General features: G+C 37.6%; 1 protein-coding gene across 7 annotated transcripts in view; it reads left to right on the top strand.

Annotated features, from left to right (window-relative positions):
- The first annotated feature begins 646 nt into the window (after nt 1-646).
- The window catches only part of ktub (Tub domain-containing protein ktub), a 506836-nt gene continuing 492039 nt past the window's right edge, over nt 647-15443 (top strand). The window contains exon 1 of one of the 7 annotated variants that reach the window (XM_067096900.1): nt 647-1041. The gene's annotated coding sequence lies outside the window, so the exon portion shown is untranslated. Of the gene's footprint in view, nt 1042-9898; nt 10001-15443 lie in introns of those variants that run through there. The other 6 variants (XM_067096899.1, XM_067096897.1, XM_067096893.1 and 3 more) reach the window with 6 other exon arrangements.

Genomic DNA, 15443 nt, shown 5'->3' with positions numbered 1-15443 from the left:
TCCTGTTTTCACTCACCTTCCTGACGGACTTAGTGATATTCTCAAGCACGCGTTTCTTCGCGCTGTATTGGATATATATATACATATATATATATATATATATATATATATATATATATGTGTGTGTGTGTGTGTGTGTGTGTATGTATATGTATGTATGTGTGTGTGTGTGTGTGCGCGCGCTCGTGTTTGTGTGTCCAATTGCAGTTACAGTATTACTCACCATCAACTATTATCATGCCAGTGGTCCGGTAGTGTTTCATTATATCCGGTGGTGATGTTAAAGATTACACCATTTTGAAAAGTATTAGGGTTATAATTTTATAATGTGTGCTTATAATTATCGTTTATCGTTTCAATATGTGTTGTGTTTTTTCCAATTAGAAATTATTTTTCCCTCGGTAATTAACATGTAATGCACTGTACATTGATCTGCCAAAATTTTAAAAAAACTATGTAATTCATAATATATCATATTGCCGATGTATATTGAAGCCTAAGAACCCATGTACGTACGTCAATTATGTACCGACTGTAATTTCATTAAACAGAAGCCCGTGGCAGGGAACATCACGTAATCATGTCATGTATTTGTTGACATTCCTCGCCCCGTGTTTCGGTCAGAGTTTTTCGTGCCCGGGGAACCAATCGGGAAGCGTCTTACAATCGAGCAGCCAGTCAAAAGGCTGCTACCTCAGCCCTTGGCGACCGGTTGCCATGACAACGCGTGGCGAGTGAGCGATGCTAAAGGTAAAGTGTGAGAGAGAAATAGTTTAGTGCAGGTGGTTAGGTGTGCGCCCAAACGCGGCTTATTTACCGGTAACTTTTTTTGTCGCTGTGCTTCGGGAATGTTTGTTGTTGTGAAAGTGTAGTGCTTGATGCCTCCTGAGGAATTAGCTTCGTTGTTTTTCGGAGTTTTTCGAGGGCGAGAAGTGTCAGACGTTTCGGAGAAGTGTGGGGTTCTTTGACGGGTCCTCCTCCACCACCTCGTACTCCTCCTGTCAAGAACAGCTGATTATATTTCCTACATTCACCTGAACAGTAAGTCATTTTAAATCACTTAGGTTGTTTTTCCAATCATTAAAAACCTACCCGTCGTCGTCGTCCTCCTCCTCCCCTACGCTTCCACCTCCTACTCTTACTCCACCACCACCTCGACCTTCTCCTCCACCTCCCGTCGCGAAACAGCTGATTAAATTTCCTGCCCTCACCCTAACAGTGAGAGACGTTTGAAGTGGTAAATGTTATTTTTCCAACTCTTTAAAAGGTATCCGACCTCCTCCCCCACCTACCCCTATCACTCCTACTCGTACCCCACATCTAAACCTCCTCCCACTGCTGTCACGAACAGTCGATTATATTTTATACCTTCACCTGAAAAGTCATGTCCGAGATTAACAGGATTAGTTAGTACAGCTTAACCTGTAAGGTTAGGCCAGTTAGGCCAGTCCTATGTCAGCTTATGCTCTTTAGCCTATAGGGGCTAAGCTGGCTTAGCTTTCATAGGGTTATAGAAGCTTAAACTGTTTAGTGAATAAAAAGCTTAAGCTAGGGCAGTGCCATTATGGCCCACGTAGACTTTTTGTAATCTTGCCTACCTTCGCATAGGCCCTAGGCTAGACCAGTGTTAGACATAGGCCTACGATTATTTCAGACCCAGGTCTAGACTGTAGCCCACAACAAGACAAACAAACGATTTTATCAACATAAAAAAATTGAAGTTTTACTATTACTAATGAGATGCATACTCAAATTACCCTTTTCAAGGCCTTTCAAACTGGCGTACGTAAAGAAGTGTAGGCTAGGCTATGGCCGACAGCGCAAAATTCCTTGGTTTCTTCGTCAACATGTATGTAACTGTTTTGAACCGAAATAAGGATTTAATGACAAAATTTGCCTATAAAACTCTTTATATGCTATAGGTATTAGTTTCATGATAGAAATACTATGAAAATTAAGAGACCCCAGAATAACCTGACCTAACCTAACACGATGCTTGCAACAACTTGTAATCTCACCATCATATTTGTTTTTTTAACTGAAATATGCTTCAGCTGAGCTTTTTGTATACAGCAGTGATATATTATTCAGATTTCTGTGTGTTCTATAGGTTTTATTGACCTAAGGTATGTTGCTTAGGTTAGCTAAGTATTTTGGGGTAGTCTAGCATAGGCTAAGCATATTACCATATTTTATTTGTATTTTTCAGGATTCCACATCCTCCTGGACCTATTATTATTATTGTTATGATTCTGAAGATGAACCCAATTCATATGGAAAAAGCCCACTGGGGCCATTGACCTGAAATTCAGTTTTCCAAAGAATATGGCGTTCATTTGAAAGAAGTAACATAATGTTATGGGAAATACAGAAAGAAGAGATCAATTATTAGAAAAGAAAATTAAAAAAATAAGTAAATTATTGAAATACAAGGAGAATCATTTTAGGGTAGTAATGCATTGCATCTTTGCTTGAACTTTCAAAGAAGAGAGGTTACTGTAGTAGTTACCAGTCAGGTACAGCATACAGTAACCAGGAAATCTTGTAAAGGTTAATTAGTGGCTCTTTTTCCAGAGGGTTTTGTATATCAGTCTGTGCAGTACATAAATGCAGTGTAATACAAGTGGGGGAAGAAGGAATTTGATGTTAGCTGATTTTTCTTGCATAAATGTAATTTTTTTCAGAAAATTTTAAAATTATTAACTTGTCACTGACCATAGTCTCGAGAAAATTTGTCTTATGCTGTATATCACTATAAAAATTTTCTAGCACATTTTAAGGGATCTTGATATATTGTTTCCAGACTAAGGTTGCTGCATCTTGGTGGTGTGTGGATGTTTGGAAGGTTTGGTGGTATCATGGCTTGAGTAGGCTAGACATCACCTTAAATCAATTATCAGATCATGTACCACTGTATTTGAAACCATATAGCCTACACTGCATGATAATCAAGTTTGCTGTATTAAAAAGTCAGTTATATTCTTTGGAGATTACACACACATGCTTAGATGTATTATAAATGCCAAATGTTTTTTTCATTTGCAGGTACTAATTAAGCATCTGTTTTCTCAGGAAGTATATTATCATTAATGGATGGCTGTGGGGTGCTGTATTTGTTTGGCTGTTAGTGTTTACATGTTGGTATGCTAATGAGTTTATGATGTATTTTATACTTACCGTTTAGTTTTGTGACTGTACTTGATGCTGTGTGAGGACACTGAAATTTCCCTTTTGATACATAATTGTTAGCTGCAGGCTGTTAAGGTAGAAATGGCAAATATTGTTTGAGAGATGAATGCTGAAAATATGATTAGAATTATGCTGTACTGGCAATCCATGTACAAATGGAAGCATTTAACTCTTGTGCAGAATTTACAGAAAAGCCTTTGTTCAGAAAATGTTTGCTTTTTGTGAAAATAAGATAGCAGAAAAAATTAGGATTATAAGTAACTTATGCATATTCAACTTTCAAATCTAACTGCTATACATGGCTCCTTCAAACATGTTCAACTTTTAAATCTAAAACTGCCTATACATGGCTCCCTCAAACATATTCAACTTTTAAAATTAACTGCCTATACATGGCTCCTTCAAACTTTTGACCACATACTCAGTAATTAATGTGGTTGATAAGTTCTAAATTAACACTTTTGGAGGTTTCTATTGATTTGGGGAAAAATATTGTAATTTACAAAGTTCTAACTCTAGCTAACTGTTTCCTGCAGAATTTTTGTTTGAAATGTGTAAATTTTTTAGGAGGATTACTTATCCTAATCGGATTTGATTGATTGGTAGATTTCCGCAGATTGTGCCACAACAACTGTGGTCTTTCATGCTGGTAACCAGATTCTATTTAAAAGACAGTTGGAAAGAAGACAAGTGCTTTGCATCCAAGTTCTTTCTTCTCAAGTTTGGCTGTAGCTTGGTACTTTTATCTTTACCTGATCTTTTGCAGAATGTGTAAATGCAGTGATAGCCACTATATCACTAACTTGGTCTTAAAAGTGTTATGCCTTGTATGCATTTAGATTTGCATATGTTTAGTATCCATCGTTTTTCACTGTTGACATTAGTGCTTTTGCTTCAGTCTTTTCCATCAGGCCTTTGGGGTTAGATGTGAGGTTAGTTCCCATCACTGTTGTGTTCCTCAAGCCCTTATGCTTTTTTTCTGTGATTTTTTGGACTTACTGTTGGTATGTGTTGTGCTACTACTTTATTTCTTTGCTGACTAAAATTTTGTCCCTCCTTTTCATATGCTGTAATGCCTAGACCTTTATCTTTGAGATTTTAATGTGTTTTTCAGCTGCTGGGCACAACACCTCTGCAACTTCATTTGCAAGGTCGATCTTTCAATCAGTCAATTTTTTTGTGACCCCAGTGGGAGTAGAGGGCCTTGATAAATTCTTGTTGAAAATGTCTGTCCAACAATCCTCTTTGACCTCCCCCTTCATAGTTCTCAGCCTTGTCTCTCCTGCGATTAGTTTTCCTTGTCTCCTGTAAATATATGCAATCCATTTCCATCCATGAGTCATGTAATTTTATTGTCCTTAAGGTGAAAGAACCCTTCATCTGTTGTAACTGAGCTCTATTGTAGTTTGTGTTCTCATATGAAAATAAGTTTGTTAATTATAGAATTAATTCTTTTAATGAAACAATATATTATTCCAAACAGGTTTGAGCATTCCAGCTGTCAGTCCAGTTTTTCTCATGAGTTCATATTTAAATGATCCATCTTGTGAGGCAATCATACTTGAATATATAAGCCTCTTAACCCCTCTTTTTACTCTATCTGCAACAATGAATTCCTTGGGAATCTTCTTATTTATTATTTCGTTTTTTATGGTTAAAACTGCTTTTCTGACTGTTTTCTATTATCAGTGGCATTGTCTCAGAAAATGTTCATGTCATTACATTGTCGTCAACATAATCAAGATATACAGTATTAACCTTCTGTTCTCTTTCCAGTTAATACACATTTGTTTCAGCAACAACTGCAATACAGTATATTATCATTAGTTACTTTGCAGAGATTACCTTCAGTTTTACATCATAACTTGCTTTACAGAGGTTGCCTTCATGAAGATTCAAAATAACATCTACAGACTTATAAAAAAAACCTGTGAAATCTCACAATCATCCATAAAGCATGTGAAATGATTGTCAAATGCTTTTTATTTAAATCTACACAACACTAAGGGTGGAACGTATATCCCATTGGCTTATTGCATTAAATGTCTAACAACTACTGTATCTGATCATTACTACTTTTTCCTTAACTGAAATCAGCCTGTTCATATCTCAGCAAAGTGTTAACTGCTGATTCGAATCTCTTTGAAATAATTTTACAGGATATTTCAAAACAACCCGTAGGAAAATGGCAACCCTCAAAATTACCACACTGTAAGATCACCCCAATTTGGCATTGTTATTATGTTATTTATCAGTCCCTAAGACCTATGCTGGACCCCCCCACTTTGATGTTGAATATTTTGGATATCAGATCATCTTAAGGGGCTGTCCGAGTGCTGGATTAACCTCGTCCTATGTCATTGCTCTGTTTCACGCTCTTAGACCCTTTGACAGGTCCAATGGTTTTATCAAACCATATCAGAATTGCTCCTGTGTTGTTGTTGTGGTTCCCCAGACTCTGTTATGCCAGGAAGCCTGCACCGCGCAAGAAGGACACCACGCTTACTGGATCTGACCATAACTGTGTGGTAGTGTGGATGTTGTGTTGTTGCCTAAGGGCTGCCAAGTTAAGGCAATCTACTAAGAGATGTGTAATTGTGTGGGGACTAACTTGGCAGAGTGGACATATGTCTGTTTGGGTGTTGTCTATGCGGTGTTTGTAGGTGTTTAGTGATTGGTGATGACCACAGCGAAGTTGAGTCAGGTGTACTCTCTCCAATCTCGAGAGCTGTGTTTCAGTGCTGCTTATGTTGGGTGGGGGGGTGCCGAGTATTTTGTTGTTGGGAAGGTTATTAAGTGCTTGTCTGGTGAGGTGAGTATGGATGTGCTTTTTGTTTTGTGTGATGTTTGTGGGTGTTCCTTATATCTTTACAAGTATCTTACGGTAAAAAATTTTCACTTTTAATAGCTCTTGCCTCACGGCTATAGTAATAGCAAACTGATATATAATTGTGGAATTCACCATATACAGTAGTCCTTGTTTTGGGGATGCTTCAGTGTTCATATATAGTTCCACCAATCATAAAAACATTTATCATGGAAAAAACTGCTAGATTTCTTTCCATTCTCCTACATCAAATAAATACCATTCCTAGCCACAGTCTTCAGGACCATTGCTGCTGCTACTTACCATAACATTGAAGTCACTCCAGCAAATCAAAATGAAATGCCTAGCAGTATTCTTAGGTGCATTTTGTAGTTTCTTATAAAAATCTGGAGCTTCATTTTTTGCATGTACCATACTAATTTTTCCATGAATCGACTTGAACTGATAGAGTAGTCATGCTTGATAGGTTGCAACTCAGAGCTCTACTGACACTTACTCAGCATCAATCCCAGACCCTGATAAAGATTCTTTGCTGCCAGAAATCAGCTGTGTTTTTCCATCCTCCAAATACATTTTTTCCGCTCATGTTATCTGGGGTTTGTAATGACACAGCTAGGCTATATCCTGTTCATAATGGTTATTCATCCCTTGACGTATTGCTAGTTATCACGTCTGTACAGTGCTTTTCACATTAGGATTTCATTTCTTCATGCACAAGGCAGGTGTTGAAAATATCTTGTCACATAATATTTTTGAAACCTAATAATAAAACATTGCAGCCAAAATTTAATCTCTTACACTCATCTTTTCAGTATTCGGTGAAAACTGCTGATATTGATTTTCTTTCATTTTCACTCTGGCTGTTAAGAGAGGAACAAAATCCCAAGGGATGTTAGAGTCAGCCAGAAAATTTATAAATGTCGGGGAGAGTTACTGCCATTCTTTTATAACTTCCACAGAATTTCTGGCATGGAGTATTGCTGGATTACGCCCGCCATAATGTGTTGAGAGGTTGATGAAGTTCATTTGTGGAGAGCTCTTAATAAACGTGTATAAGGGGTTGAGGTTTGGACTAAACTTTTTCTAATGGACAATTTAAGTAAAACTAAAATAATATATTTTAAATATTTATTATTTTAACCTTCATATGCAATTACCAAAATGACAATTATGAACACTCGAAATGTTGGTTGATATGGACAGGTGTGCTTTCAGGGAGGCAAACCACCTTGCCAGCGATTAACACTAGTCACTGAAAAGGTGATGTTGAGCCTCCCTAGTCCATTACCTAATAGTCCCTCCCGCCCTTGGAATTCCGAAATTTTTAAAAGCACCGTTGAAAACACTTTTCGGATATGAGTTTATACAAGGCATCAAGCTTTAAATATTAGTGTCAAAGATCCGAATGATCAAGCCAAATCAGTATTAAATCGCCAAGTGAAATATATTAATGTAGACTTTCCGAAATTAATGCCACATCAAAACAGTTGAACAATAACCGTCTTAAGTACAGCCTGCGTCAGAACCATCAAATTTTAATCTTAGTGACGGGAGATAAATTCCAACACCAATAGTCAACATAAACCCATCACTCCTAATACCTGACTGATTAATGAACTTTTAAACATAAAGGAAATTTGGCAGATAACCTCATAAATGTAAGTTACATCTATCCAAGGGTTATTTTAGTAGGTCGAGGGCAAAATGGAACCTTCTGAATGATTACAGTTTACGTAAATGTGACTTAAATCAAGATTTAAAAACCGCATCTGCCATTGAGGGTGGCATACCTCAAGCACATCCGTTCCAATGAGTTCTTGCGAAGGAGGAGGAGGATCGCAGTGTTGATGGTGGCTAGCGATAACGAAGAAGTCGGTTGGTTAATCCAGCCGAGAGCCGTCTGCAGGCTGTAGTTTTCTTATGCAGTCATATCAAAAGACCTTACGTCCATGCGAACAGTTATAGGGCAAGGGAGGGAGAATACCCTCAATATACGTCCTCAGATACGGTGGTAATGGGTGGAAGCTTCGTCGTGCTTGGACTGGAACTATATACTCTTCGGTTTTCGACTGCTGCCTTCCGGAATTCTTCTTGAGAAACGTATAAGCAGTAGTACGGTTGTTTAAAGCAAACAGTCAGTTTCCAGTGAGAAACCGGAAATGTCACCCGAATTTATGGGCATTTAGTCTCTAATGAAATAAAGGTTCATCATGGGAAAAAATCCAGTGAGTCAAAATATGCCAGATTGTACAAAAATAAATGCGAAAATAATTTTTTTACATGGTTACAATGACTGATATTGCATACATTTATTAAAGGCATTAAGAGGCATAAATTGTATTTATGAAGGGAAGATCTACTTTTTACTGACACGAGGTCGGGCAAATTTGTATAGTTTCGATAGACACCAGAAATATAACAAATGAGAATAAGTGGGTCTTAGTGATTGAATGGGTATTCCAGTAGGTTAGGCAAGACTTGGCTTATTAAGATTAATCTGATTAAGCTCTCGACTCCCTCACCTGTCTAGCTGTGGATGTCGGGGTAACCAGCTACTAAATGTAATCCTCCTTATTTAGCCAAAGCCTGAACAAAACAAGGTTAAGGTCTGACCGAAGGAAGTGTTAAGAGACCGACCTCTTATTTAAGAAAGAAAGGTCACAATAGTCAAACAGGGGAATTCCATTCCAAAGCTTGAAGTAAATGGAAAGAAACAAGTCACCGAACTATGCCATGCGAGGATTCATGATTTCCAGTCTAAATTGGGCCAGAAAGAGTCTGAAGTATGCGTGTGTGTTTGTAAGTTGGGGCGGCGACATTTATGTATTGACGACTCTACGTCGTTATTGATGTATTCCCGTACCTCTTGGCATTTGCTTCTGTTCCGTTAGACTCCTCAAGGTCACTTGCTAGAGAGAGAGAGAGAGACGAATGTCTATGAATAATATGATTTCCGAGGACAGGTGATTTTTTAATTATATATTTTTCGTGGTTTTTCTTGTGAAAGTTTTCTTAGAAGTATTTCCCAGTCATTGTAATGTTCTGTAAAAGAAAACTATTGTGCCGGCTTTGTCTGTCCGTCCGCATTTTTTTGTATGCCCTTAGGTCTTAAAACCACTGAGGCTAGAGGGCTGCAAATTGGAATGTTGATCATCCACTCTCAAATCGTCAAACATACCAAATTACAGCCCTCTAGCCTCAGTAGTTTTTATTTTATTTAAGGTTAAAGTTAGCCATAACCGTGCGTCTGGCAACGATATAGCACAGGGCACCATCGGGCCGTGGTTAAAGTTTCATGGGCCGCGGCTCATACAGCATTATACCGAGACCACTGAAAGATAGATCTATTTTCTGTGGCCTTGATTATACGCTGTACAGAAAACTCGATTGCGTCGAGGAAACTTCTGTGCATATTTTACTTGTTTATTATTTTTCACGGTATTATGATGCTCAGGTTTTGTTTAATTAGGCCTATGTGGTCAGCTGCACGTGGATAATAGTTTATGTTTCTTTTGCATATACATAGGAAGTGCCGATAGCGTCATATTCAGCATTAGGGTACAGTGAATGATTTATTGTGATTATTGTTCTTTTCGTTTTGAGTCTTAGGTAAACGAGTTTTGAGTCTTAGGTATGTTGACCGACCTTGCTATTGAGCACCAGGGCGAAATGTTCGATTTAGCTTACGTCAGGCGTCTTTTACTGGCAATTGCTGAGGAGAGTTGCTCAGACAACGAAAGATATCCTTTGGAATTATCTGCAACGCATTATAACCATCATTTGAAATTCTCTCTCACAGCTTCATTAATGCAGAGCGTGGAGACCTGGTGAGTTTGTAAGGTAAGTCACCACCGAACATGAGTCGTATATTTTCCTTCATTGTGTTGGGAGATTGGTTCGTGCTTTGCTGTGATAAGGGTGGGTCGGGTCAGCGAATGGAACTGATAAACCTTCCGTTATCATTTTCTTTTCTTGAAGAGCGAGGTCGGTGAGGCACATGAATACCCTTTAACGTTTTGCGTGTATGTTTGTAACAGGTTTATGTATAGAATATATAATACGATATAATATAACATATTACCTTGGCAGAACATATCCAGGTCTCCCTATATCTAGGCCTATGTGAGTTTCGATTCCAGTTTCGCTTCATAGTGAGCCTAGTTTTCAACCTCTCTCTCTCTCTCTCTCTCTCTCTCTCTCTCTCTCTCTCTCTCTCTCTCTCTCTCTCTCTCTCTCTCTGTATATATATATATGGAATAATTTTGGATGTTGATTTTTTGAAGAGACCGAATGTCATTTGGCACCTACTGGACTTCAGTGTCTCTCATTGTGCTTATAGGAAACTAACCGAAAAATTTGCGGCGTTTTATTTCAAAATTCTAAGGCCGGTTAGAGCTAAATCAGCAAAACTAAATCAGCCAATACGGAGTCGTCTTCAGACAGTAATTGCTTCGATGGTGTTGACAGAAGGCAGGGCGACACACCCCCTTTGGACAGGAGCAAACTAATTAGAGGCACCCGGATGTGTGGTTCTTTGATAACGTTAGCCGCAGGAGATTGTGTGCGTGCGCGCGCGTTTATCCAGAGGGCTTCAAGATCAGGTTCACTAAAGGATTTTCGCAATGTACTGATGAAATGGAGTATTTTGTTTCAAAGAATTACTTTTTTGACTCATAAATGACTTGATCATTTACGCTTATTTGCTAATTGGCCGATGTTGAACGCAGGACCGTTGATGCTTGGGGTTTACAGTGATGCACAGCGGGAACCATTGCAAAGGTAGATCTCTCTTCCTTCTACTACTGCTACGACTACTTGTGGTAAACATAAGCAAAAGAAGTGTGGAGGCGTATGTACACATGCCATGCGAGTTTACGATTTTACAGTGCGAGGTCTGATATAGAAACGTTCACGGTCTCAAAATGATTGCACTTTATATCCTTATCCTTTTTATGTGATAGGCAATAGCAGCGAGTTCGGGTCGTTTCGGCCGTAAGTCATTTAGGCCGTAAGCACGTTTACGTGCAAAATGGACGCCGTGTTTAGTACCAGCCCCTTGGGGATGTACGTAAAACTTAAAATAATAACGGTAAATACCATAAACATAACGGTAAATACCATAAACGTATAAGGTCTTACGTTGTTTTGGATGTTACGGCCTAAGTAACTTACGGCCGAAACGACCAGGACCGGTAGCAGCAAGGGTGTTGAAATAGAAAGTGGAACCTCAGGTATCTTTACCAGTGGCCTAGGAATTGTAGCTAGAGATTCCCCCCTCCCCCATTGCTTTAGATGAAAGAGTTTATCCCTCGAATGGAAAGAGTTGATAAATGTTGATAAATATTTTGGATGTCATTTCTTTCGTTACTGACTACACCGCAAGAGTATAGTCAGTGGCAAAAGGCGAGTTATTTATGTTACCCTCGAATATCCTGTTGAAGACGACGCTGATTATTGTTAATATGTAAATGAAAAACTAGCCTTATAAACTAATAATAATAATAATAATAATAATAATAATAATAATAATAATAATAATAATAATAGGAAGGAAACACCATGAAGTGTCCTAAATGTTAAAGTAAAGGAATGTGATGTGAAAAGGTCCCGAGGGGCTACAGAAAATATACATCTGTAAATCGCTGAATTTCTATACCCAAGTAATATTAATAGTAATATGATGGTATCATTATTATTGACGATGTTGTTATAAATTATCATCAGGTAGCGTTGGATAACCAGTCCAATCTGATCATTATTTAAACTAGCTGGATTAACGAAGCAAAAGTGATCTTAATTGTTAAATTTCTGGAATTACAATAAACTATGAAGATCTTGTATAGTTTTAAACGTCAGGACAGTCTCTCTCTCTCTCTCTCTCTCTCTCTCTCTCTCTCTCTCTCTCTCTCTCTCTCTCTCTCATTGCTTTGGAGGTCATCCTCATGTTTGAAAAGTCTTAGCGGATGCTACAATCCCCAAAGCTCGCACAATTCCACATGTTTCTCTGAAGTCTTCAAGTATCTGTGACGACTTTATCTGGGTAATCAAGACTTTGCGCAAGGGAGAGAGAGAGAGAGAGAGAGAGAGAGAGAGAGAGAGAGAAGAGAGAGAGGAGAGAGAGAGAGAAACGTGGGTTTATACACACACACACACACATATATATATATATATATATATATATATATATATATATATATATATATATATATATAGTATATATAAACACATTATATATATCTTTTCCTTGTTCTTACTTGAGAGGTTTTGTCTTAAATCATTTTTTATTTGTATTTAAATATACAGCGCATCCCTACATTTCGTTGCTTTTCTTTCATCTCCCCTCTCTCTCTAGTGCTCTCTTTACGTGTGTGTGTGTGTGTATGTGCGTATATATATGTATGTGTGAATAAATTTTTTTATCATGCAGCTTCCATTCAATGTTCTCTGTCTTACGCTTATACCTATTCACAGTTTGATCGAAACTGTGAAGTCCGCTCTACGTTTTAGTTCTTATGTTACACCTTGTCCAACTCTTATCACCCCCCCCCCTCTCTCTCTCTCTCTCTCTCTCTCTCTCTCTCTCTCTCTCTGCTTTCTCTTGCTTTGGTTTGTGTGTTTGTGGCGAAGCTTCGTTGGACTAATAAGCTTTATTTTCCTCCAGTAATGAGAAATGCAGAAACTCTGACAATGCACTTTGCATTAGCCTTGTTAGAACGTTCATATGTTCTCTATTAAAATCACTTTCTTCCGGTTTGAAAGTTATATCGAAGCAGTAAGTGGGACAGCCAAATTCACACACGCACACATAAGTTCATACAGTGATAGTATTACTTGAGGTTCTCTGCAGCATACCTTCGGCCCCTAGCTGCAACCCCTTTCTTTTCTTTTATTGTACCTCCGTTCATATTCTCTCTTCCATCATAAACTTTCCACCCTCTCCTGATTCAAAGTGCACCTGCGAGGTTTTCCTCCTGTTACACATTTCAAACCTTTTTACTGTCGGTTTCTTTTTTCAGCGCTGAATAACCTCATAGGTCCCAGCGCGCTTGGCCTTTGGGCTAAATTCTGTATTCTGTTCCATTCTATACATTGATAGGTGTGTTTGTGGACATTCATAGAAAGTAATGATTCTTTTGGAGTGTATTTTGTGTATTACGAGTCATTGTAAAGTATGATTATAGGCTATTTATATCTGTTCGTATTCTTATTGTTATTGTTATTGACATTATTCATTACGTGAATAGATCAGCATCACGAAGAAGTATGAATTTTGTCCTTGATCCTTTGGTCGATGAGGTTAAATTTTTCATCACTATATGGATAGTGAAAGTAAATTAATAATATATATTTATAAGAATGGATAGTGAAAGTAAACTAGTAAAATATTTTTATAGGAATGGATAGTGAAAGTAGATTAATATATTTTTATAGGAATGGATAGTGAACGCAAACTATTAATATATTTTTATAGGAATGATTAATGAAAGTAAATGAGCAATATATATTTACAGGAATGGATAGTGAAAGTAAATATGTTTTTATAGGAATGAATAGTGCAAGTAAATTATATATTTTTATAGGAATGGATAGTGAAAGTAAACTAGTAATATATTTTTATAGGAATGGATAGTGAAAGTAAATTAGTAAAATATTTTTATACGAATGGATAGTGAAAGTAAATTAAGAATACATTTTTATATGAATTTAGTGCACAAGGAGAATTTGCCATCTTTTCGTCATAACAGAATGTAGGTAGCCGCAGTGCAAGCGATAGTATTAGTGTCAGACGTATCGTTTCCTTGACTGAGTCCCATTTATCATGGATTGGCAGTGACCTAGATGTCTGAAGAAATGTGGGTTGGGAGTTGCCGTTCTAGGTTGCTCATTCATTATGTGTATTTTCGTGTGTTTGTGTGTATGTTTGTATGTATGTATGTATGTGTTTTTTTTTTCAACGAGCTATTACATCGTCTTTGAAAATATGATCTGTTTGTTTTACATTAAATTTGTTTCCGTAGGGGGTTAGTGCCGTCAGTGCCCCTCACACGGTGCACTGTAGGCCTTGCTTAAGGTTCGTTACAGTGTCCCTTCGGCCTCAAGTTGCAACTCTTTTCATTCCTTTTACTATACCTTCGTTCATATTCTCTTTCTTCCATCTTACTTTCCCAGCCTTCTCCTAACAATCGTTTCAAAATTATTCTCAGCGTTGAATGACCTCATTGTTGCACATTGTGGATATTGCTAGTTTGCGTTATTCAGTTTCGTATATATCTTAGTGAGCAGATTCAGTCTGGTAGTTACAGTTACACTTTTTTTTTTTCACATCTTAATGTCTTTGCCTCCACAGAAGTGGTTGACCTAGAAGTCTTAGCTATTAATTTGGCAAGGGGTATCTCCATCATCCCCTGGCTTTGGCCCACTAAAGTTCAAACAGAACGAGGACTTGATAATTCTGACCTTGTACCTTATCCACTCCTTACACCTAGAGAGGCAAAATATGCTTCAGCAGAATGTTCAAATTACGAAGACCCCGTTCTGTTTGAACTTTAAACTTTCGGGCGGGCAAGTTGGGTGGTACCTTTACGCATGTGTGCCGTGTATGTATTATGCATTCTGACGTTGTATTGATTAATTGATTGATTTATTTATTTATATATTTAACTTCGTGTCTCTTGTTTTTTTTTTTTTTGTTTTAGTTTAAGCTCGCCTTATGCCAGCACGGGCTCTTGCTCTTGGGCAGCCTGTACCCTCCTCTCTCTCTCTCTCTCTCTCTCTCTCTCTCTCTCTCTCTTATACATACATATATAGACTACACATATATATAGTATATATAGGCCTATATATATATACAGTATATATATATATGTATACACGTATATATATATATTATATATATATATACATGTGTGTGTGTGTTTGTACGCGTTTGTGTGTATTTGTGTACCTGTTTGTTTGCGTGGTCTCCACCATGAGGAAAATTCCTTTTTGAACTTGATATATTTGCGCTGACGTGTTGCTCGTCGCGAGGAATATTTGGGCCAAATATTGATTTCCCAAATCCCTCTGCTTTTGCTCTGTTGCTGGTCATACCATGTCGCACGATGGTTGCGGATGTATTTAATATTTGTAAGCTTTGCCTACGAATTCCATATATATACAGATATATATATATATATATATATATATATATATATATATATATATATATTTTATACACATATATTTATATATGTATTTATACGTGTGTGTGTGTATGTGTGTGTGTGTGTTTTGTTCATGTGTCGTATGCGCTCCTACAAATATCATTCAGAACAGGCGACTGGTCTGTAATTTGTTCTGTAACATGTTCATGGTCATCAAGTATTGTGACTTTTCACCGGTAGGTGTACCTTTCACCCGTGCAAGGAAGTATAACTCTGGACCTAGT

The sequence above is a fragment of the Macrobrachium rosenbergii genome, chromosome 53, assembly GCF_040412425.1.
Source record: "Macrobrachium rosenbergii isolate ZJJX-2024 chromosome 53, ASM4041242v1, whole genome shotgun sequence".
Lineage (NCBI taxonomy): Eukaryota > Metazoa > Arthropoda > Malacostraca > Decapoda > Palaemonidae > Macrobrachium > Macrobrachium rosenbergii.
The sequence above is the reverse complement of the archived record's forward strand: the minus strand, read 5'-3'. Positions and strand labels throughout refer to the sequence as shown.